The 25003-nt window shown below is 49.2% G+C and overlaps 1 protein-coding gene across 16 annotated transcripts in view; it reads right to left on the bottom strand.

Annotated features, from left to right (window-relative positions):
- The window catches only part of LOC308062512 (excitatory amino acid transporter 4-like), a 40522-nt gene extending 16197 nt beyond the window's left edge, over positions 1-24325 (bottom strand). For 5 of the 16 annotated variants that reach the window (XR_013927610.1, XM_080384128.1, XM_080384129.1 and 2 more), the window contains exon 1: positions 2434-2605. The gene's annotated coding sequence lies outside the window, so the exon portion shown is untranslated. The other 11 variants (XM_080384133.1, XM_080384136.1, XM_080384135.1 and 8 more) reach the window with 11 other exon arrangements.
- Positions 24326-25003: the final 678 nt, after the last annotated feature.

The raw sequence follows: 25003 nt of genomic DNA on the forward strand, positions 1-25003 counted from the left end.
AACAGCATTCTGTGGATTTTGCTCTGCTGATTCCAGCTTAATCACACTTTCTTATTACACCACCCTGCTTTCATCTGTTGATGGAGCCAATATACATCAGACTGGTTGAAAACTTTGCCTGTCTTCCTCCTTTTGGCTGCCAGTCCTCCTACTTTTTGGAGCTACACATGAGAGAAAGAAACTGCAAAATACATATTCCTTCAGCTCATTGAGTTTGTGCCTCCTGACCTCCACACTAGGTGAAGAAACTAAGGATTCAATCCTCTATGCCCCAGAATAGATTTGTATTATTTAGTACCCTCCCAGATATAGGGTTGGACAAACAAAATTATTAGCTTTCATGTTGAGGCTTTCCAATGAGCCAGGACTTTTACACATGTTGTATCCTCCTGTCTTGCCAGTTACTGGCATCACTGGCCCTAGAAGGAAGAGGGCACCTCCCAGATCTCAACCTTTGTTATCACAGACAAACTGAATAATCCCTTTTGTGATCCATTTTATCTTTTGTCTGCAGGATTTCCAGAAGTCTGTCCCAGACCTTACTGCACTTATGGTAAGAAAAGTAATTGACTGCACTGTCAGTGGCTGGAGGGATGGAATAGATTAGAATAGACTCTTTCAGGTGGAAGGGACCCACAAAGATCATCTAGGCCAGTTGCCTGACCGATTTGGGGCTGACCAAGTTAAAGCACGTTATTAAGGGCAATGTCCAAGTGCCTCTCAAACACTGATGGGCTTGGGGCATCGACTACCTCTCGAGGAAGCCCGTTCCCGTGTTTGAACACCCTCTCGGTAAAGAAATGTTTCCTGCTGTCAGGTCTGCACCTCCCCTGGTGCAGCTTTGAGCCATTCCCACGCGTCCTGTCCCTGGATCCCAGGGAGAAGAGCTCGGCACCTCCCGCTCTGCATCCCCTCCTCGGCAAGCTGCAGGGAGCAGTGAGGTTGCCCCTCAGTCACCTTTTCTCCCAATGGGACAAACCCAGAGCGCCCAGCCACTCCTCAGAGGACATGCCTTCCAACCCTGTCGCCAGCTTGGTTGCCCTCCTTTGGACACATTCAAGGGCCTTCACATCCTTCTCAGATGGTAGGACCCAGAACTACACACAGTACTGGAGGTGAGGCCACACAATGCTAAATACAACGGGATAATCCCCTCCCTTGGCCAGCTGGTTATGCTGTGTTTGATGCACCCCAGGACATGCTTTGCCCTCTTGCCCGCCTGGGCTCACTGCTGGCTTCTCTTGAGTCTGTTCTCAACCAGCACTCCCAGATCCCTTTCTGCAGGGCTGCTCTCCAGCCATGCCTTTCCAAACTTATACTTGTGCCTGGCATTACTCCGCCCTAGGCGTAGAATCCGGCATTTGTTCAGCTTCAACCCATTAATCATAGCCCAATGCTCCACTTCATCTAGACCTCCCCTCCAGGGAGTCAACAGCACCTGCCAGTTGGGTTCCATCAACAAACTTGCTGATGGTGCCTTCAGCTCCTGCATCTGGATGGCTGATAAATACATCGAACAGGACTGGCCCTAGGACTGAGCCCTGAGAACAGCGCTGGGGACCAGTCACCAGCCAGGTGTAGCCCCATTCACTACAACCCTTTAAGCTCTGCCCTTCAGCCAGTTCTTCATGCAGTGCACTGTCAACCTGTTCATCTCACAGCTGGACGAGAGGTCCAGAAGGATGCTGTAAGGGACAGTACCAAAAGCCTTCCTAAAATCTGAAAAAACTACATCCGCTGTCTTCCCTTCACCCACTGGGTGGGGGACCTTGTCCTAGAAGGATATCAAATTGTTAAACAGGACTTCCCCTTTGTGAACCTGTGTTGACTGTGCCTGATGATTGCATTGTTCTTTAAATACCTTTCAGCAGTACTCAGTATAATATTCTCTCAGTTTTCCAGGAAGTGAGGTTAGACTAACAGGTCAGTAGTTCCCTGGGTCTTCCCTCACACCCTTTTTGTAGATTCCAGCAACACTGGCTGCCTTCCAGTCAGCAGGGATGCGGCGCAGCTTCCTACAACGGAATGGCTTACCACCCAAGGCAATCACTTCTAGAAGCATGACCAGCAAAGAAAGTTTCAAAGCCCAAAGACTCTTTCTTTTACTCCCAAACTACTCACTCTTCATGAAACAGCCCAGCACACCTTGGTAAGGTGAAGTGCTACCACACAAAGCTCCCATCTCTTTACTGAAGTGAGAATGGTCACGGTGACAGCTCTGAAATCACCCATCACAGGCTGGCTACAGCCAAACCGGGCTTCCCGTTCACTGTGGTGACCTGAGGAGACCCGTGTTGAGCCAGGAGCATAGAAACGCAGACTCACCTCTCCTCCAAACCTTGCCTCTCTGAGAGCTGGACCATACCACAGCAATGGCATGAACTCCTGTGTGGGGGAAGTGGGAGCAGAACCCACCCATATAAAGAGACTCACCTGCTCTTTTCTCCAGAGGTGTCCCCATCCACGTGCACTGGAAAATGTATTTTTGTGCAAACAGAATGAAATTTCTGTTTCGATATGGGAAAGTTCAGGATTAGTCATTAGATCCCATGTTGCACTATATGCTCAGCAGCCTTCTCAGAGCAAAACTTACTGCAGAGAAGGAACTCACCAGCAGAGCTTGCTCCTTGATGTCCCCACCCTCTTGCTGACTTGCTCCCTTTCTCCATCTGCATATTTTGCAATACAGTGGCCCCCTCCACAGCGCATTCCCTCTGCATTGCTGGCCTGAAATTGTGTAAATATTCTCTATTGCATCAGCTGGAAGTTCTGACTTCTGCAGTAAGTCATCCAAATACTCTTGCAGATTAATGGTCTGTCAATGGCTTGGATTTTCCTTCTTGGGAGGAAGACGGTGGCTTTGCTCTCGGTGAGGGTTCCCCTATTCACAGCTGCTTCTCCAGGCTCCACTCTGCCAGAAACACTGAGATATTTGAGAGAGCATTTTTGGAGGTAACTTCAAGGCTAGACCAGGAAGCACAGGATATTTTGCAAGAAAGTTCAGTGTTGCAAAACTAATGCCTAGTTCCTGGCAATAAGGTTTCACATAACAGTGGAATTTTGGCTATTTTAAGGACATCAGTCAGAAGATGGTGAAAGTGAAAAATGGGGAAGGAAGACTTTTGCACTACACTTTTCTGTCCTGCTCTTTTTGTGCAGATTCCTGCAGATTTTTGTGTGGTTATCTTCCCATCTACCCAGGGAGAAGAGTTCCAGCATGAGGGGAGGAGGGCAAGAGTGCTTAAGGACCTAGAAAGAGCTAGAAAACAGGAAATCTCTGAATCAACTGAGATGTATCTGTTCCAGCTCTTAGTGGACATTGAAGAACACTCCTCCTCTTCATGCCTTGTCTCTGCTAAAAACAGCCAATGTCAGAAAAGCTGAAACCATGCAGTGTGCAGAACCTTCCCATGAGCATGTTTTAAAGACAGAGTCATAAAATCCTGGCTGAAGGGAAAGAAGAGTTAGCCATCACGCACACACCAGGAGACAGCTTCGCTGGAGGCCACGTGTGGTAGCATCAGGGCAAATTTGCACCCCCTTGTCACAAATGGCACACTTTTGGCCCCCATGTGCACCCTTGTCCTTAAATATCGCTTTATCATTAAAAGGATGTAAGCAATGACATGAAACTAGCTTTGTTTTCCGAAGGGTATCCTAGCTCTTCTCAGATCTGTGACAAGGGGATGCAAATACATCCACGCCTACTGAGTGGTTTCTTGCAAGTTTGTCTGACATTTGCACGGTGGAGAATGTTAAGCACAAACCCGAGGCTGCCCATCTGTGGTGGTAAGGACAGTGATGAAACAGCCCTGGGCTCTCTGCTCTGCTGCAGCCTGGTGGCACATGGGGAGAGCCTCATCCCCTGAAACAACGGGAACTGAGCAGCTCCAGACTTAGAAACTGAGAGTAAAATATTGCACACAGCAGAGAAACTGCTTGAAATACTATCTTGAATGTATAGTTTCACTACAGACTCTTAAAAGGCACACAGGTCCCCACATCCTTATCCATGCCCCTCTCCCAGAGAAAAAGCCAGCTTGTAAGAATGGAGAACTAGGGAGATCAGTAGAAGTAAAAGGCAATCTTCAAATTCATTTAGTTGAAGAAAAAAACAAATCAGTAAGGATACAAGCTCAGTGTCAAATCAACCAGATTTAAAAAAAAAAGTTTTGTAAGTTTTGTATGAAAGGTTTTTAAAGCAACGGACATACCATCGGATGAAAGGGAAGATTCCCCTATGATCACTTGTGGTGACAGGTTGCTAATAAAGAGATTTCAGTTGTGAAGTCCAATAAGAAACTGCAAATGGCTGAGCTGTTCATCAGCTCACAAGTGACCTGGAAGATGAACTGCTCTGTGAATAAGTGAAAAGCAATAAACACAAGAAGAATAAATTTTAGTCACTCTAGTGACTCCAAAAGATACTGGAAATATCACATAAAAGCACAGGCTGGCAGAAAAACAGTGCTAGGGATTATTATGGAAGAAATTAGGGGACAGAAAAGAAAATGGTCTTATGATGACCTAAAAATATAGACCATACTCCAGCCCTGCCCCGTTTGACTTGCTCTGACACCATGTGGCTACATCCTGGCTGGCCAGACCCTGCCCTGCTGGCCATTGGCTTGTGCTCAGCTCCCAGTCCCTTTGGGAATTACAAGAGCCCACGCTGCGCTCTGACGAGGCTTTCTTGGAGGCCAGATATTTGGAGTTGTCCACTGAAGGTGTAGGGTTGTGTCCTGGTTTCGGTTGGGATAGAGTTAATTTTCTGACTAGTAGCTGGTATAGTGCTGTGTTTTGGATTTAGGATGAGAATAATTTCAGACTTTGCCTTGTGATAAAGTGCTGAGGCATGAATTATGCTTGTGGGGAATAATACAGTTTTCACGTTGTAACATTTGATGCTCAAAACTGGGGTTTTTTTAGTAGTCAGAAATCCACATGCACATCTTAAATATTGCTATGTCACGACAACAGAAAAAAAATGAAATCGTTGGGGCAAATTTTAAGTTGCTGCTGAAGGAATTTTGCATTTAACTCAGATTCTAAGAAAGCAACTGTGAAAGCCTTCAATTTCTTCTTACTTTGTTTTTTGTGCAGGCTGAGCTTCAGGAAATAACCCAATGTTTGAATTTTATAAAGCTGCCATCACTGAAATGTTCCTGCACTCAGTTATTCAAACAGCAGCATCAAGAAGTAGGTTGAAAGTATTTCTTAAGTTTCTTTTTCATGTGGCAAAATTTTTTGCACTTCTGTGTAGAGGCAGTTTGCATCCATAAGGGCCCACAAGCAAGTTCGTATAGAGCAGCGAGCATGTCAGACTGCCAGCAGGGGTTAAGGGGAGCCTTTCCGCAGGAATGCACGGGCCATGGATCTGGTCTGCTTCATCTACCTGTTTGATGGTGTCTGGGAGAGCCCTTCGGGAATGGTGCCTGAAACTGGGGAGTGTTTGCAGAGCAGTGCCCAATGCTGTACGTCCCTAGGGCTGAGTCCAGGGGCAGGAGTTTGGGGCAGCACCTGTATGTGCAGAGCTACGCAGCTAAGAGTAGAAAACAGCTCCCAAGAGGTCAGGGCAGCGGTGCTGGCCAGGGCAGCTCCATTCTGCGCAGCACTGGTGCACTGTGTTTCTGCCAGAGAGAACAGACAGTTTGTGCTGCCCACAGGGAACCCGTTCCACTGTCCTGTTGGTAACCAGTGGGGGAAACCCACTGTCCCAACAGAGCTTTGCATGCCTTAGCACTCCTTCACAACAGGAACAGAAACTGTATTTAAGCCTATGGAAATAAATCTATTGCGCACGGCTCCGTCCTCACTCCAGTCACATGCAGCAGCCTTTGGGTCACAGGGCTGCCGGCTTTCTGAGCATGAGGAGAGCCTGCAGATCTTCGGCCTGGTTTTGTCCATGCAATGGTCAGGGTTAGGCTGCGCTGGGTGAAGAGGAAATGCATTTGACTACTTGCCATGGTTGCAAACCGCTAATGACAGTACAGCCTTGTCTTAGGGCCTCCATCTACTATATCACCCCTGGGATCCCAGAGCTCTCTGGAGGTCCCAGGTGGGACCAGCACTAGGGTCCAGAAACTCGGCTGTGTTTGTGCCAGCAGATCAAGGGAGGTGATCCCTCCCCTCTGCTCAGCACTGGTGAGGCCACACCTGGTGTGCTGTGCCCAGTTCTGGGCTCCTTAGTACAAGAGAGACATGGGCACACTCAAGAGAGTCCAACAAAGGGCTACAAAGATGATGAAGAGACTGGAGTATCTCTCATGAAGTAAGGCTGGAAGACCTGGGACTGTTCACCCTGGAGGAGAGAAGGCTCAGGGGGATCTTATCAATGTATACCTGAAGGGAGGGTCTAAAGAAGGCCGTGTCAGACCCTTCTCAGTGTTGCCCAATAACCAGATGAGAGGTGGTGGACACAGACTGAAGTAGCAGGAAATTCTTCTTAAGCATAAGGAAAGGGTTTTTAACTGCAAGGCAGACCGAACACTAGAGCAGGTTGCCCAAAGAGGTTGTGGGGTCTCCATCCTTGGAGATATTCAAAAGGTGACTGGACAAGGTGCTGAGCAACCAGCCATGGTTGACTCTGCTTTCAGCAGGGGGGTTGGACTGGGTGACCTCCAGAGGTCCCTGCCAACCTCAGCCATGCTGTGATCCCCCCATCTGCTGCTGATGTGCTGTAAGGCAAGGCTTTACAGACAGCACTGACACACCCTGTCCCTGACAGTGTCCTGGAGCTAATTTATATGTATAATTAGTACAGGGCTATGGCCTGGTTCCCCACTCTTCTCTCACCCTCTAACCCCTGCACAGCACTCTTGCACCACACTGCAAGATAAACAAGATGCTGCTACTTCATGGAAATGGCCAACTGCTGTTTGTGGCTATTGGACAGATCATGAGGACCCCGGGGTGTCTCAGCAGAGGAGGAGCTGTCGGTCAAGTGGATCCGCTGTGAAATGCTTCTCTGGGACAAGGAAGGTCCTGGCCACTGGCAGGATATGGCATTACAGGGCACAACAGGGCACTCTTCCCACGGTGTGTGGGGTTGGAGAAAGTAAATGAAAAGTTCATGTGAAGCCTTTATCTGCCTTCTGCCCTGCCCTGCACCAGCAGTCAGTCCATGCCCTGCTCCCTGTGTGCCAGCATGGCCTTCTGATTGTTAATGTGCCCAAGAGATGTCAGCCGATTATCATATAACCAGCCCCACGGCAGGCAAAACACCATGCGGGCAGTGCAGCAGAGGAGAGCTCCAGTCCCCAGGGTTTCAGGCTCTTGCCTGGGACAAACCCAGTTGTCACTGCTCAGAACAAATGGATGGGAGGCAATGACTGAAATGCTGGTGCTTTACCTCACTGTCCCACTATTGCTAATGTCTGCATAGAAGAATACACAAGGGGTTAATCTAATTAGTCAGGTTTACTCCTGGGACTGACAGAAGGCAGCCAAATTAGAAATGCCCACCGCAAAGTCTCTCCCAGGTTTACCAGCCTCTGGGGACTGAGGGAAGAGTGGCAACGCAATCCCAGAGCGGCGGTGCTTGGGACAGCGTGTACGGTCACACCGCTGCCATGGGCATGAGCGTGGCACTCGGGCAAGCCTTGCTGCTAACGGGACAGCACTGGGAAAGCGTGTCAGGCAGGCGTCCCCCCCTCGACAGCCGCTACCCCAGGCCCCCTCTTCCCTCTGCTAACACAACTCTTTTTTTGTTGTTGCTGTTGCTGAAAGCCAGCCAGCAACTGTGAAATAATCAGCACTTTCGAGCCCACTGTTTCTCTTGTCTCCAAGGAAACCCTGCTATTATGTTCAGCATCAAAACCAGGAGGGTTTTCAAGGAGGGAAGTCTCCACAGGTAGCAGAAGGGAAGCACCCTAAGGCTGAGCAGAGAGAGGAATCTCTGCGGGAGGAGAGGGGTTGGAAAGAGGTTTGCACAAGCTAGGCAGGTACGGAGGGGCAAGGCAAGGGGCTGCTGAGACAGCCTTTCCAAGGTGGACAGCTTCTGGTGCTGGGTCACCCAGTGAGTGGGCAGAAGTTACAGAGCCCATCCTTGTGTGGAGGGAGGGAAGGCTTAGTGTTTGCAAGGAAGGGATGTGCCAGGCTGTTCAAGAGAAGGCAGGCAGGGCCATGCTTCTCCTGCAGGACTCTGCTTTGGGGCCTGACAATTGCAGTTAGCAGCTATCAAGTCCTACTTGCTTTTGGGCAGATCATTGGCACTCCAGGGTAGGAAGCTACAGCCCCTCCACCACCAGCTGGATGGGTGCTTTGCATGGACGGCAAAGTGGATTTCTGCATTCCTGCCTCACTTTCCCTCAACAGCAGCTCAGTGCCTGTGGTCAGGAGCATTGAATCCAGCCACTGTGCCAACAGCTGGGTTTTTTCAGTCCCGAGGACCAGGATAGAGAGGGATTACAGACCCCCTGGCTGGAGGCATCCTCACCCCTCACACTGTTGGATCTTTCGCAGCCTGGCCCATTGCTTGCCCTTGGGAAGGGAAGTGTAAGCTGAAAGCAACACTGCCAAAGCGCCTGTGCTGAAAATTTCCATTGCCAAGCCCAACTGGGGTGAACTCAGCTATCTTTGTGTTGCTATAGCAGCCCCTGGCAGGGCTTTGCTCAATGATGTGCTAGGGCATCTCCATTTCCCACTCACTATCTGGCAGCCAGCTCCCTCCCAGCCAACTCCTGCCATGACAATGGACCCCAGAGGAGATCAGATCTGCTGAGGGTTCAGCCGCTGACCCAGCTAAGCTCTACAGCGACAAGGTGATCACCAGCTGATCAGCTGCTTTGGGGCCTAAGTCTGGTACTGGGAGGACAAACGCTGCTTTCCCCATTGCTCCCTACTCATGCTAAGATCCTGTGATAAGCTCTGCTTGCTCTAGCTGCCCACCAGGCATTTCACCCCAGCCCAGAACATACAGTCCCACTTTTAAAGCACTCCCTGCTGGGCAATCCCCTGTCCTGAAGCAGGGTGAGAGCTGTCCCTGCTGCTCTCTCATGCATATGCCCAAGGAAATCTCCTGCCATCCTCCTGTCCTGCTTCAGCCCCTAGACCTGGCACTGCTCTTATTCATGCATTCAGATTTGCTGACAAAACCACCCACCTGGAACAAGTGCCAGTCGTCAAGCAGGAAGGGCAGCACGTCTTTTTCGTCTTGGGGGATTATTCTGAGTTGTTTCGTTCTTTAATTCTTTGAAGTCAAAGGCAGGATGCAGGATTTTCTCCTTAGAAAGGTACAGCGTTAGCAGAGAGCTCTGAGCAGTACCTCCTGAGAGAGGAAAGGAAGACTGTAATATGCTCAGGATACATGGCAGTAGGGGCTGGGGGAGTGGCATGTAGGAGGAGACTGAAAAAATCTTCTATGATTGCAGGAGACCAGAGGACAGAAAGCACCTGTCACCACGATGGTGCATATAGCCCACACTGGATTTAACACTACCCGTGTTTTTGCACTTTCTTCTGCCTCCTCACACAAGCTGCAAAGAGCGTTATCAGGAACAGAGAGCAGGGCAAGCTGTCAAATGAGAACCAGATCTCATCCCCATCCCACTCCTGCCCCTTAGTCTATTCCTTCCACAGGGGTGACTGCCTGCAGAAATCCATCCAGCAGCAACAGCTGGATACCCTGAACGGGCTGGTCCTTCGCCGGTCCAGTCTAAGCAGGACCGCAGAGATCCAGACACACCCCTGTGTCCAGAGCAGCCTGTGGGGACGGACATGTGTCTGCGCCCCGGCCGAATCGCTGTGATGTCCTGTTGGTGTATTAGGCAAGTCACAAGGAAGAATCGATTCACTGAGTGTGCAAAGAAAATAAATCAGCAATATGGTCCGTCAGGGAGCCAGGCTCTGCTTTCAAGGAAGCAGGCAAAAATTCCACTGTCCTTACTCGCTGATCTCTTAAGTATCGATTCCTGCCACAGTTTCTTTGATAGAAGTCCCACATTTCAAGATTTCCATTAATGCACTGTGCCAAAACCACAAGTCAGATTGCAGGTGTGAGCACCACACAGCCCGTGCTGGCCTCTGAACTGGGCAGAGTGAAAAATTATGTCTAAAACCCAAGGTCCAGCACCAAGGTTAGACCAGCACCTCTGTTTCTATTTCTACCAGGTATATGACTTGTGTCAGTTGTTTCCTGACATTAGCCTTCTCCTTAATTCAGGTGGCACTGATGCAGCGACTTCGCTGCATACTCCCACTTTAGCACACAAACAGCGATGCATTGTGCCTGCCGCTAGAACTTGCCATGGAGTTTGAATTCATCCAGCAAGGGGTAGGTCAAAGCCAAAGTGTCAGGCTCATCTGATGGAGAGTTCTGGAACTGCAGTCCCTCCCCTCCCCCCCCCCCCCCCCTCCGAGCCCTGTGTCCCTATCAGGCTCTGTAGGAAAAGGAGAGCCAAACCTCTTCAGCCCAGGTTACAGAGAGCAGCTCCCAACACCAAAGGGCTTTTTGCCAACAGTAATCATAGAATCAAAGAGTCATTTAGGTGGAAAAAGAAAAATGATCTTAAAGGTCATTGAGTCCAACTGTAAATCAGGACAGTGATTAGATGGGACTTTGCTGGATGGGCCGTTTGGAGCCCAGGGTCTTGACTATCTCTGTCATCACCCCTTGTTTTAACTTGCTCCATCTGCCAGATCAGCATGGGCACGGGCCATTGCTGCATCAGGGGACAAGGACACACTGTCTGCACACAACACGTTGCTCGATCTTCACACAGCTTGGTTGCCCACATGTAAGTGGAAGAAATGGCACTAACCTTCCTGAGGAAGGCTGCACAAGTCCTGTGAGGTCTCAGGTCACACATGTCAGCTGGTGCCTGGAAACCCAAGCCCTGTACCCTGCAAAGTCGCAGTCATCTTTCCAGCAAATCACCTATTGGAATGGGCTACACAAATGGATAATTTTATTCCAAAATGAATGTCTGTGGTTACGGGGAATAGGCTCCAGCCCTCTGCCTGCTCCATGCACCCAAAACACTCCTGCAGAAGTGTGGCTGAGAGCCAGTCCAGCCACAGGAGTAAAAAGAGGTGGATCATCGCAGTGCGGCCCTGTACACAGCTGATCTCCTCTGCTGGGTCCACAACATCGGGTGCTGGTGGGGGAGCCGCAGAAAGAGGACATCTGTTATTCCTCATGCCCCTGCTTCTCCCAGTGGCTTAACCAGCAGCTTTTCTTACAGCAGGGTAGCCTGCCAGCGGTCTGCTGGATGCTCGGTGACCTGCAACAAAGAGCACTCTTTGCCTGGTGCTACCCGGAGAGGGGCAGAGCTGCCACCCCACAGCCCTGTGCGTTTCTCCCTGAACCTACCCTGGGGAGAAATGGTTGGCTAACAGTGAATAATTGTCCTTGCCCACTTACTCCGCCTGAAGTTCAGCTTGGCTGCTAGGATCTGTACTAACTCCTACCCAGTTTTCCAATCCCCAGGTTAACACACCCCTAGGCCTTTTTTAGCCATAAACTGACAGTGATGAACACTTTAAACTTTCTCCTTCAGCAGCTTCTCCCATGTTTCATTTTGACTTACACCTGTGGCAGTTTCCAGACACCTTTGAGTTATTAACTAGGACACAGAGCAGCAGTCTGAAGCTATGGAGGAGGTGAAGAGCTCTACTCCCTCAGGATGGAGGTGCCTGATGTCCAGGCAGAGTCTTTCCAGGGTGGAGCAATCCCTGGGGCACAGCCACCATGGTGAACTAACTCCCCAAAGCCTCCCCCCTCTCCACAATTGCCAGGCACCTTTGATCATCCACATCGCACAGAGGCCACGTGATACTGCAACTTATCAACAGCAAAGGGAACTCACGATGCCACCCTTGCGAGAGGCAATGAGAAAAGACATGACAACTGCACCTCGTGTCACTTAGTCACCTTATCAAGGATCCTCTGATGCTATCCTTGCACAGATGTTTGAAGATGAAGTAAGGGCTTGTTGGGAAACAGCCTGGAATAGCTTTCTCAAGTCAGCTCCTGGCGACTTTCTCCACAAAGCACCTTTCAGAATTATTTATGCTAGTCTCACAAGTAGACTAAAAAAATGTTACATAGGGACAGGGCAGTTTGTTTTGCACCCACTCCCTCTTTAAACATGCCCTCAGTCTGTATCTGCTGAGCTTGGAAAGATCTTGGTCCTAAACAAGTGAAGTTCTTGGCAAAGGACTCCTGAGACTGATTTCTACAGAGGGCTTGCATGTCCAAAGAAGGGGTTTGCAGGTCCAGTAGAACACCTACTTCTTTATCATCTTTTTCTTTAAGAAAACAGATATCAATTATCAGCTCTTTAAAAAGCAGAACACTTTAAAGGTAGGCTAAGTGTTGATTCATAACATAACAATAAGGAAAAAGCCCACACATGAATCTCTGTTAGCACAGAGTTATGGCCAGCTGCAACAAGGCTTTTCCCCCCCACCCCAGGTTAACTCCAACAAGCAGATCCCACACCTTGCCCCAGCACAGCCACCAGCCCCCACGAGGTTTCCAAGGTTCACCTCCTGCCCGTGCTGTTTCTCCATCCCCTTCAAGCCAGCCCACCCTGCTTCTTGCCTCTGCCGCATCTGGATTCTTCCTTCTCCCGGCTCCTCTGCCAGCCGGCCTCTCCTCATCCCAGCCCTCTGCTTCTCCCAGGGCCTCTCCTACATCCAGGGCACACTCTCTCTGCTCACTCTACTTCTTCCAGGTCTCTCTCCATCCAGTCCTCAGAGCTATTTAACTACTCAGCAGGAACCAGCCACAGCTGTGCATTATCCACATCAACCAACCCTCCACCCCTGAAGCCAGCCCACAGTTGTACATTATCAATGTTAATTAACCTGCCTTCATTCCTCTAGAATTTCTCTAGCCCTGTCACCTGAACAAGCGGGTGGTTGGGGGATGTCTGTGAACCATCCTCGCCTCCATGTGTCATAGGAACAGGGTTGTTTTCTGCTGGAGTGCAGAAAGCCTCTGGGGTATTCCCAGTTGCCAATTGTCATGGGGAAAGATGTGATTTTCTGGTATGTTAAGCAATTCGTCAACCCTTCCTTCCCTGGATTTTGCAATTCTGTAGTCTTGTTCTCCTTGTTACAGTAACCTTAATTTGGGGGTTGGGATTAATTTTGTATCCTGCACTGCCAGTTTGGCCCAGGGAGCAGAGTCCAATTATGCAGCTGCGACCTTCATTCCAAGTTAGCAGAGTTTTTGCAAATGAACCTCCTTCGTGTTTCACAGAGCTGCTCAAATAATGGAATTTCCTTCCTATGGGAAATGCCAATATTTCAACATTTATTTTTGCCCTATTTTGGAACAAAAAGTCAAAATTTCAACTCTTGCAACAAATGAAGTTCAGGGAAATTCAGAAATGTGAGGAAATGTTTTGGTTTGGATCAAACTGATGTAAATCTGCTCCTACCTGAGCTGTAATATTTCTTCATGTGGGTGCCTCTCATGATATTTCTGTTGCAGTGTCCCCCTGCAGCTGGGCTGCTATGGTGCATCAGCCTCGAGGGAGAGCAAAGGCCAAGGAGAACAGGGCCAGGAGGGCTAAAAGAGAAAGAGCCCGCGGTGCAGTTCTCACTGACAGCACCTGCCCGGACATACTGGTTAGAATTTCTGATGCGACAACGGAGCAAAGAAAGAGGTAGTTAAAAACCAGTATATCTGATGACAAAAATTATTACCCCAGATTTTTGACTGGGTAGTTTCAACTGATGAGTGAGACAAACTGTTGTGAGCTCCTGAAGCTTCTGTTGTTCAAAACGGCCCTCATTTTCTCCTTGGCTCTGCAGAAAATGAAATGTCTGAGCTGGCAATTAATTACTTCACAGGAATGGCTCATGTGGCTTTCCAAAAACAGCATGAGACTTTCTTTTGGGCACCCTGTACTAGTGAGTTGTACAAACTGGAGAAAGTCAAAAAAACATGCTGTTGTTTCAAGTAGCTCAGTCTGATACTACTGTGGGCTAAGTCTGCCTTCTCTGAGCTGGGAAAACAGGATGGAAATTATTTACTTCTGCTGCTCTGATGATATATTTGTCCAAATTTAACTTGGCCCATTTTCTTTGGCGTTCTCTGCATGATATTACCATCGGCATTGTGCTCTTCCCCAACAGCTCCCAACGCTGTATATGTGTAAATGTATTACAAGGACAAAAGGGACCAATTCTGATGCTAGTCTGACCTCCTTTTTCAGGACAGGAATAGCCCTGTGTTAATTAATTTTCTTTTAAGTAGAATATACTATTTAGAAAAATTTCTGAACCTCCATCACTCTTTTCTGGTGTGATGAATTCACCACAATTCCAGGCAAATTATGTAAGCCTGGGTCTACCTGACCCTAGAAATTGTGCGTGAGGAAGAGGCAGTCAGCTGCTGCTGCAGAGGAGCTGAACTGGACTTACTGGTGTTAGTGGCAATACTGACACGGACAAACCAAAAAGCTGTAGCTTAGTCGGTGTGGATATGCAAACACTCATGCATACAGCACCTGCAGACACAGCCCGAGGGGCCAAAATGCAAATGAGAACTGGCATCTGAAAAGCTTAATCAAGGTGGATGATCCTGCAGCAGTCACTGGGACAGCAGCACCTCCAGGTTTTTTCTAGATGCCCCCTCAAATCATCGCTTCCCTCGGCATAAATTCACGTGCTTCCTCCTCTTCTCTTCCCAAGTGAGGTCTTAGGCTACAGACTGAGGTGGTGTGTTGGCTTCCAGGGTCTGACTTTGCAATTTGCTTTCCATTAGGAGTCTATCCAGTTATTCAATGGCTTTCTGGAAGGAGAATCCAAAACTACAGGACTTCAGGGAAAGGAAAGCGCTAGAGGAAATCTGCACTCTTGGCTTTCCTTCACTGAATTACAAAATCCCCTAAAAGCAGCTGCTTTCAGCCACTCCTGATGGACTTTGTTTTTCATTCTCTCAAGTTCTCTCTAGGAGAAGCATGATCTGCCTCTCTTTTCTTGAGACACTTTATTTCACTCTTTTAATGACCTTTCTGACATATTTCTTAGGCTCCTAATTTTGACAAAACATCTGTTTGCCTTAGGGTAGAGCCTTGCCATAAGACCCCCACGTGGAAAATTCAAAGATTCCTGGATACAGCAGGAATCTTCCCATCTTCCCCACTGTGGAGCATCTCCTGGAAGCTGTATCAGAAAGGTACAGAATCTCGTCTGAAGGACTGCAGGTGGTGTTAAATGCATCTCCTCGCCTATCTGCCTTTGTAGTCAGGGAATCGTGTCTTATATCAGTCATGTTTAGCTATCTGCCTATCTTCGGATCGTATCCATTCAGCACAGTCTTTGCCAGATCACTCTTTTATAGGTGTAGATACATTAATGCAGTCATAAGTCAATAAACCAGCTTTCACATTAACAGTTGACTCGATCGAGCTTCATAAGCTTTCTGCCTCCTGCTACATCTTCGATCACTTTGAAGCGTTTTGGGGAAGGTACGGCCTCCCCCTCCCCTTAACAGCTGTCAGAGCTGGTGTCTCAGGGACAGTTCTGCTCCATTCGGTGCAGCAGTAGGGTCTGCTGGGCACCCTTCACCCACCGGGACTGCCCAGATTTGGTGCCTGTGTCTCCCTGGCACATGCAGGCAGTGTGCACACACAGCAGGGGGCTGTGATTCCGGGGGTCTCTGTAAGTGTGGAGGGTGCTCTGAGCTGGCGCTCCCCGGCCAGCACGCAGCGTAGCTGTGCAAGGGACCCCTTCTCCCTCTAACACCATCCTTGCTGAGTCCCCAGGCAGGGATTTCTCCCCATCCCCTGTCATGGATCGCAGAGCAGATGGGCGAAAGGGCACCCCCGACGCCTGTGGGTGTGGGGCTGAGCTGAGGCAGGGCCCAGGTCCTTGCACAGAGAAGCCTGGAGTGGTGCTGGCTGCGCGCTGTCAACAGCGGCAACGCAAACTGTCTCACAGCTCATTACAGAAACTGAGCCAAAGGGAAGGCACGTTCCCAGCTTATCAGGCCACCTCCTCTGTGAGCTCTCTGATCTACTTTTCCAGTGATTGTTCCTGACCCAGGAGAAGCCCCTGAGAAATCTCACAGTTCATAGCCTGCAGCTAAACGGGCATCCGCAAGCAGCCACGGCGGGGAGCCGGGAGCGTGGCACATGCAGTTGGACTAACCAGCTGGAAAATTCCACTCCTCTTCTTGCAGCAGACCATGCTGAAGCGTTCGGGAAGCAAACCTTGCCAGCGGTGTGTTTATCTGCTCGCCAGGCTGCTGCTCGGCGTTGCTGCTGTGAGTGGTGTCACATTTGCCAGGATACCTGCACTATCTGCTCAGCCCTCTTTTAGCACCGCGATACGAAGTAGCTCTGGAACAGCGTCCTGCATACTTTGCTTCACAACGTATTTTTTTTAGCACTGCTGACAGTCAACACAGAGTGACACGAAGGGTGAGTATCCGGAACAGAGATGCCGGCAGAGCTGACCTCTCCTCCCGCGCTGGCCAAGCTGAGCACAAGAACCCAGTTCCTCTGATACTTTCACTCCTTGCACCTCTGCTAAGTGATCAGCTCCAGACAACCTCTCCTCACCCCAGTTTAACTCAAAACCTGCTCACTTGCATAAAATTGGTTAAACAACTTGCAACCTACAGTCCCTTCTTACTTAAAGACTATCAAACCATAAGTGATAAAGTAATACTGATAAATGCTAGCCATTCAACGCTGAAGGAATCCTGACTGCCTGACGATCTGACAGCTTTCATGTGCCGCCAGCCCCCATTTCTCTCTCTCTGCTTTATTTGTGCACATTTTTCCCTTTTCTCGATGCATTCCCACCCACCCACACGCTCTTACCTTCTGAATTTGCAGCTGTGCTTGCTGTAGGCTTGTTTAATCCCCTGTTAGGAGGTGAGAAAAGCCTGCAAGTGTCTGGGCAGAAAGCCTCATGCTACAATGTCACTCAGGTCACCAGTGCGCACCCAGCGCTAACCAATGGGAATAAATCCCAAGGGAATTACACAGCTGTAAATCCTGGAAACTATGCTTCACACTTTGAATGTACTATTTCTAGTTCCCTTGCAATGCTATGCAATGAAATAATACAGAAACCTTTGGATTTAAGCAGCAAATAAAGAAATAAACATTATTCAGACTTTCCGCCCTAACACTCCTAAAACATGGAGTGTCTCATTGCACCCCGCTGCTGCTGTTCATGGGAGGCACAAGAAAACACAGAGCAAGCGGCTCCACAGTTGTCCAAGGGGCTGAATGTCCACCTTGCAGCAGTAGCATGCTCTTAGTGCTGACGAGGAGGGGAGGGAGGCACAGGCAAGAAGCACGCTCTGAAGGATTTGACTTAGGTACTCAGTAACAAGGTTATTTAATAAGACTTCAATTCCATGATATGCTTCCCCTCGGACAGGTTTTTTATATGCTTAAGTTTCATCCACGTTTAAAACATTGCCTTACAAAAACCGTTGATGGGTGAGGTCTGTTAGCGCTTTCCAGGTCAGCTAATTTAAAATATGGAGTCAAAAGAGAGACTGAAATTTAAGGAAGTGATGCTTGCTCAGTCTAACCAACATTTCCAGGCATCTAGCACAAAAGTTAATTCTTAAGTTCTGGTTAAAATGTGTAGCTTGCATAGCTGTGTTAGAAAATTGAAAGGCTAGACAGAAGTGACAGTTGGTGTCCTGCCTTTATTTACATGAAGCCCAAAAAGCAAAGCTGCTTCTCAAAGGTCAGAAGTGTGCGAGCTTCAGCTCACAAAACCTGGATTTGTGTAAACTTTGTAAGAATGAATTCTATCAGAGATATCCCATACCCTCATCACCTATTCCTGTGATGATGAGAAATGGAACAAAATCTTTGAAAACAAGAAATAAGAAAGAGTATTTGCAAGTCCCTTAGCACCTTTAAGGCTTCCCTGGGTCAGGAGTACTGCCCCCATTTGGGAATAACAAAGTCTTCACGCAAAATCCAGCAGCAACCTGAGTATTACCTTTACAGGGTGCTCACCATACCTTCACGCTGTGGACCTGGAGTGAAGCTGGAGTGGCAGGGGGGAGCACAGGTGGCTCAGGAACCAGCCTCTGCCTGCTTAGGTTGAACGACAGCATCTGCAAACCCCCAGCTGCAGAGTGAAGCCAGGCACCAAGCTTTGGAAGATGGAAAGAAATCCTTTGGAGAGGAGCAGTTAGCCACATGCATCACCTCCACGGCTTGCTCCTTATTCCTTCTTGTGCCTGTGACTTCTGCTGGCCCCACTCCCACCCCTCCAGCATCTGGCCACTGCCTGGGGCCAGGCTTGGAGCCAGGGCTGGGACGAGCTGTGGCTGTGCATGGCTATCTCCTGCCTGCGCATGGCTATCTCCTGGCCGTGCATGGCTATCTCCTGGCTGAGTGCTGTGCGCAGGGAGTGTGCAGTGAAAGCAGGCAGCTGGCAGGGCTCCAGCCCCCCTCGCTTGCTGCTGGGGGATGCTGGGCAATGGTGGCCAAGGGCAGCGGGAGCTGCTGGAGGCGAGAAGCAGAAAGGAGCCAGGAGGCCTGCAGTCAGGTCTTGCAATGCTGACAGCCGAGGGAGACAGAGCTTGTTCTGGCGATAAAATGGACTGCAGCTGATGATAATGTTGTCTGCTGTTAATAACGAACCGTTTGCAAAGTTGAAACACAGGAGGACCTTCTCAGAGCACAGGGGCCTGCACTGGGGTCCCTGGGAAAGGCCAGAGGAGCTCCATCCCAAGCCCTGAACGCTACAGTTGGGACCTGCATCGCAGGCGTGGTGCCGATGCCGTGCTGATACCGGTGATGCAGAGCTGCTCACCGTGTGGCTGGTCCTGCATGGTGCTGTGTGGCATCCTGCAGATGCACTGGGAACGCGCCCCTGGCCTGTTTAGGTGATCGACACAGCGCGGTGCTTATACACCCCCCACACCAATAGGTAAGGGTGTTACTTATTTTTCTTTCAAGAGATTGACCACTAAGGCTGTGGTGAGATCCTTCTGGAAAGGTCTTGCTTGTCATCGGTGGAGACAAACAGCATGTCTGACCTCCAGCCAAGTGTCCCGTACAAGTGTGAACAGTGTGCAGCAGCTGTGGCACAAGCTCCCATGCACAGTATCACAGGGTGCTGTGCGCATAAACGTTCCTTTTCTCCTTGAGTCAAGAATGATCGTTTCCACACCTACAGAGAACGGTGCCCTTAGAAAAATGCAAGAATAGTCTAAGATGCCAGCACTGTTTCAACAGAGAAATCACCTTTACTGTAATATGCCTTTGAGAAACAGCTTTATAGAGAAATTATTTTTTTCCCCTTGCCAAAATAATAAAAATCTTACTGTTTTGTTCATAGGCAGTTATAAATCTACCTCTTACAAAGCAAAGCTTAGAGGTGCCTGCTCATTCTGTGATGGACACATTCATTCACAAGAGCTATGAAAGACCTGGATTTAGGTCTCTGCTCCATCTCAGCAGGGTTTAAACCCAAGTTTTAGGGGTGTAATCTACCTAACAGGTAGATCTACCTATTCTAACTGGTAGATCACGGGGTGAATGCTCTGGGTCCCTTGCTGGGTCCAATCCACTTTGTGTACATACTGTGTGGTAAAGAAGAGCTGGAAGAGAACATTGTGGCAGGGCTGCAGGTGCCTGCAGGACACAGCACTCACCAAGCACGGATGAAGAAAGGCAAGCACGGATTTGTACACAATGTTCTTACTACTGGGGAAGCCACTGAGACAGTCCCAGTTTGACTGAACAATTGAAATTTTTTCTCTCTTTCCTCACGGGTGGTGCTGTCCAGCTCTTGCTTTCTCTTGACTCTTCAGATGTTCCACATCTTTTCTGAAGTCTGTGGCATTCAAATGGGGCTGCAGAACTCAAAGCAAAGCCTCTTGGGAATGGTGATTAGAACAGAAAGCTTGCTTTAGTTTGCTCACTGGCAGCATTTCACACCTCCTTAGGATACTTTTTTTGCAGTAGTGCCTCTTACAGACCACAGTGACAATCCCGTAATAAACTAGCAAGACTCAAGAATGTGCTAATTCTCAAAATCTGCAGTCCTTTCAGCAGGACAAGCAGAGAAAGCTGGGATGTTTTTGTGTCCAGTGTACACCAATTTGTCTGACTTTTACTATGCTTTGTATCACAGAGGCACCAACAAAACCAAGGATGTATAGGACAGGTAGAATGAATTGGGTGTAACGCTAGAGAGGTGGTGGGAGATCACCAGTCTTAATTGCTTCTCGGCTAATTTGCAGGAACCAGTTTCCACAGACCTGACCTCCGCTGGGTGAAAGCTGGTGAAGCGACCTGCCACGGTTACTCTGCACTTTTCATAGCCTGCCTTTGTTACAGTCACATCATTTGCAGCCCTTCTACCTCCATCAGGAGCACACACAGCAGGGAAGGGCTGCCTCAGTTATTCAGCAGCTTTGTACTTGTATTTCAGGCCAGTGAGGTATAAGGCAGTCAGCAATGCTGCTTTGCAGAGAAGAATAGTACCTGGGTGAGGTTCACCACTGCCCTGCATCTTACACACCTGATTCTCCATTTGAGATGTTTCCTTTCTGGCTCTAGAGTTAAGCAAGCATCAGTGGCATGGCCCAGCTCTACATCAGCTTTCAGAAACACACTTGATGTGGGTCTGATCTGTTTGGACCTTGAAGGACCCATGTGTGCCTCATCATTCTTATCAAAAGATGCCCCTTCTACTGCTTTAAACAAGAAAAGTTTGGCTACTGGAGACTGATACTGGATTTGTACAGAGTGTTGCTGTGAAACTCAACGTCAGGTTGTTCTGCAGAACTGAGGAAGGAGGCTGATAGTGCATTTTGGTCACGTTTATACCGAACTTTTAAAGTTCTAAAAGATTTTTGTTAAAAAAGACCAGTAAAAGTGTGTTCTCTTTGGGTTTCTTTTCTTCAAAACCCACTTTTTCATCTTTCAGGAAACTCTGTTGTACAGAGACAGTTGCTTTTGCGACTGAAAACTTGTGTCACCCCCCCCTGGTGCTTCATCAGTGTGAATCTGCATGCTAGCGCTTAGCTTAGAAAAAGGGCGACTGACGTTGCTTTAGTCTGAGGTGGCACCCAGCCGACGCGGAGCAGAAGGAAACAGACCCAGATAAACTGGGTGGATAGTTCATCTCCAGCACGTGAAGTGACACCCACCTGCATGCGTGGCTTTTGGAGGAAGGAGCACTGCAGCCATGGGTGCTGACAGGTGAAGCGTGTCACTTCAATAATATGGGTAACTGGGATATTTACTGAACCGCTGAGTTAAGGGCACCTTTGCCCCAGAATCAGCCTCTGTAGTTACAAACACTCTCCCCACCCTGGCTCCCAGACAGGAGTGCAAAAAGCCGTGCTTGCACTCAAGTGCAAGCAGCTGCTGGGGTCCAACCCTGCCGTCCTCAAGGGGAGCCCATTCCATCTTCTAAAGCCTTTCAGACCGCTTTGGTAGCACACAGGGGCTCTTTGGTGCTCAGGGGTCTCTCTGCAATGGCCCCTATGCTTACAGCTGTAAGACCCCTCCTCACAGGGGCAGGCTGCAGGGGGGTCCAGTTCAGCTCCCCAGGCAGTGGGCTTTCTGGCAGAGGTAGTAAATGCACTGTCACTGGTTTCTTAACTTTCCATTGCCCAGTCCAGGGCACAGAGTGTGCTTTGGCCAGCAAGGTAGGAGTTGTTGCTCCTCTTGTGTCACTGCAGGAATCAATCATTATTGATTGTCCCCTCTTCCTGTCCAGCTCTGGTACGCTGGCACTTCCCCATTGCTTCTCCAGGGTGATCTCTCCTGGGCAGTGCATCCTATGATCTTCCTGGAGGTAAGATGTGCTGCTGTAAGTGGGGGCAGGAGCAATGTAAGGGAGACTTTTGACAAGTTGTCCGGCCCCTCTTCACCTGTCCTCTTTTGTGGCCATAAAGAACGTTGACTTGGGATATAAGGGCAGGCATGCTGCCATCCCAGTGCCTTGGGAATCTTTCTCCACGCCCTGACCTCACCGTCTCCAGTGCCCTGACCATTCTGGTGCTACCTGGTGTGGAACATGTGCCTGGCCCATCCACTCTGGCTGTGGAGAAAGTTGCTGTGTCCGTGCCTAATGCCACCCAGGGGCTAAACCGCACAGAAGTGTTAACCAGGGTGGTGTGTGCTTGAGTTAACGCTGGGAAGGCAGAAACATGTGGGAAGTGTGTGTGGACTTGAAGCTGTGCAGGGGGGTCCTGAGAGGGGTCAGGGTTGCTGTGGCTGGGGGCTAACACAGGTATAGTGCCCTGCTCAGCATGGCCACGGGACCAGATACTTACCCTGAGCTGGAGTGGCAGCTGAACATACAGGGCCCCTCTGGAGGGATCCTTAGCCAGACACCTTTGTGTGCCTCATGCTCTGCGTAATTAGAGTTTTCTCTGATGTCTCAAGTCTAAGAAGGTGCCATTTCAAATAAAAACTGGCATTCACTGTCACAGCACTCTCCAAACTATCAAGGTGCAACAAGGTCTTTTACCATCTCATACCAGCGTACTCTTCATACAGTCCCTCTGCTGCCTTCACCTCATCCAAGGCATGAGTTCTCTCTCCTCTTCCTCGGCTGCCCTCTCTTCATTAGCTCTCAACCGCTTAACAGAACCAGCCACAGCTGCACCTTATCTACATTGGCCAACCCACCGCCCCTGAAGCCAGCCCACAGTTGTATATTATCAATGATAATTAACCCAGCTTCTTTCCTCTACAATTCACATAATCAGTGATTCCCCAAGAAAGAATTCTAACTGCCTAATCCCAAAATCATTGTGGCAAAACTCATGGTCCTGATAATCCCAACTGGGATTCTTAGGGACAGACACTGATCATGAGACGCATCAGCACCACACCCCAAAGCTTTTATTTCCTCCTGAATATACACTACAGCCTTGAATAGCCACAGTCTGTATTTCTAATTTTCCCAATTGGTTTTGATGATTTTATTCAGTGCTAGATCTTGAAGCCAAGGTAGACCTCGACTGCTTTTGTTACAGGCAAAAATGTTCCAGACTGCTAGAGAATCTTTAAAAATGTCATGGAGGTAAAGAAGACAGAAGAGACTAAAGGTATCGACTGTTTGCAGGTGTATATGCAAACCTGTCTGTTAAATCATTTCCCTGAAATGATTTGCTATATGACTGCTACACAGCCTCTGCAGACCCAAACCCGTGTGCTATATGCCTCCAGCTTTATGGCCTTTCTTTCGTGTTCTAGGGCAGCACCTTTAAACTTAGGCTGAAATCCTATGGCCTGGTGCTATAGCACAGGGTACGAGAGCAGGTGGCCATTTAGAGATGCTAAAACAAGAGGCAAGAACACGGTGAATTGTGTGAGCATAGCCAAACCAAGGAAGTGAAACTGTTCACTAAGAAATGGTGAAAAATCAAGTGCTTGCTTCCCCATCTAGTGGTTATGTTCAGAAGGAAGAACGCTCCAGTACAAATCAGCTGCTGGTCCCTGGAGGCTGTGTGCATGCGCCTTTGGGAGCGAACTCTGGGACCAAACACCACAAATGTGGTCTTGTGTGTTTTTGCACGTTGATCCTATTCAGATGGATTTGCAGTTGCGGTTATAATTATCCATGTCCTCTTCCCCTTCTGCCTGCACAGCGCATTTCAGACAGTCAATTTAAGAATGAAAGAGATCAAATATATCACAGAATCACAGAAAGGTATAGGCAGGGTGCTTCAATTTGCTGCTTGAAACAAGGCTGGCTTCAAAGTTAGGTCAGGTTACTCAGTGGAATTTTGTCCAGTTGGATTTGAAACTCTCCAAGGATGGAGATTCACAGCCTCACCAGTCCTTCTGCCAGCACTGCTCACTACCCTAAGAAAGCACTTCAAGAAAACAAAATCCTAGGAAAAAAAATGCTCTCCAGTCCTGTCAGAGAACAGGTGTAAAGCTCCCTTTTTGCTTACACGCTGTGCTGGTTGCAGAGGAAGATGCTCTTTGCATTTCAGCTCTTTGGTTGTGCCAGGCGCAGGCTCGGACTGCCAGGGTCCAGCAGTGCAGGGAGGGCAGCGAGGTGTCGAAGCCTTTTAGTTCAGCCCCTGATAGCTCGAATTACTGAAAGCCTTGCTCATGCTTTCAGCATCTATCATCACGCAGAATCCATACGGAGCTATGAGGAGCAGCAGCGCATTGATTCAAGTCCTGGACCGGGGTGCCTGGAGTGTCAAAGCTTGGGCGCAGCATTCATGTTGAAAGTGAATTAGTGATGTGAACTGCAGATGATGAGCCCTTCTAACGTGTTTATTTATGTTTGTGAGTGGGCTTAGTTGCCCTTGCACACATGTACGTTGCTGGCAGCGAGCCCCAACTTGGAGCGACCCAGCTCCATGAGAAACCGGCAGGTTTTCCCGGGAAGGCAGCTTCAGTGATCCCCCCACCCCCACCCCCACCCCCACCCCCACCCCCACCCCGGCAGTTTTAGGACTGTGCCCACAGGTGCTGTGGTTTGGCACATCCCTTCAGCCCCCCATGGCAGCCAGCTCTCTGCTCTCGGGGCCTGGGAAGCCGCCTTCTCGTTATCATAGACCACCATCTAGTGGGTGCTGGCGATGGCACCACTGCCACAGGAGAGGGGTCATCACGGCCGTGGGGACCAGCTCCTCCAAGAGGATCCATCAGCAGCGCCTGGGCTGGCAGTGCAATGCCAGAGTTCCACGCAGCTGTGCCAGTGTGACATGCAAAGCAATGAACGCAAAACCATTCCCCTTCATGTCTGTGGCGTATCGCCCCGTGCTGTTACGGGGTCCGCAGTTGAACTGCAGAGTTGGAAATGATGAGCAACCCCCCCAGTTTCTATATTTCTATAAGCCAGGTTCAGTTCTGCAGCACACTGGGCGTGAGTTTCATTCGTGCATCAATCCACCGACAGGACCTAGGGATCCTTTCACCGTAGCAAGTATTTTACTTTGTAGATTTCCCCTCTGAAATCCCTGTGAATCCCTGCAGATGAGGATATTAGATATTCTAAGAGAAATTGAATCTGGTAACAGCCTGAAAGCCTCCTGGAACTACACCAGGTGCCAGAGAAAAGACAAGGTGTAGGC

Source organism: Falco punctatus (assembly GCF_963210335.1).
Source record: "Falco punctatus genome assembly, chromosome: 4".
NCBI classification, from domain to species: domain Eukaryota; kingdom Metazoa; phylum Chordata; class Aves; order Falconiformes; family Falconidae; genus Falco; species Falco punctatus.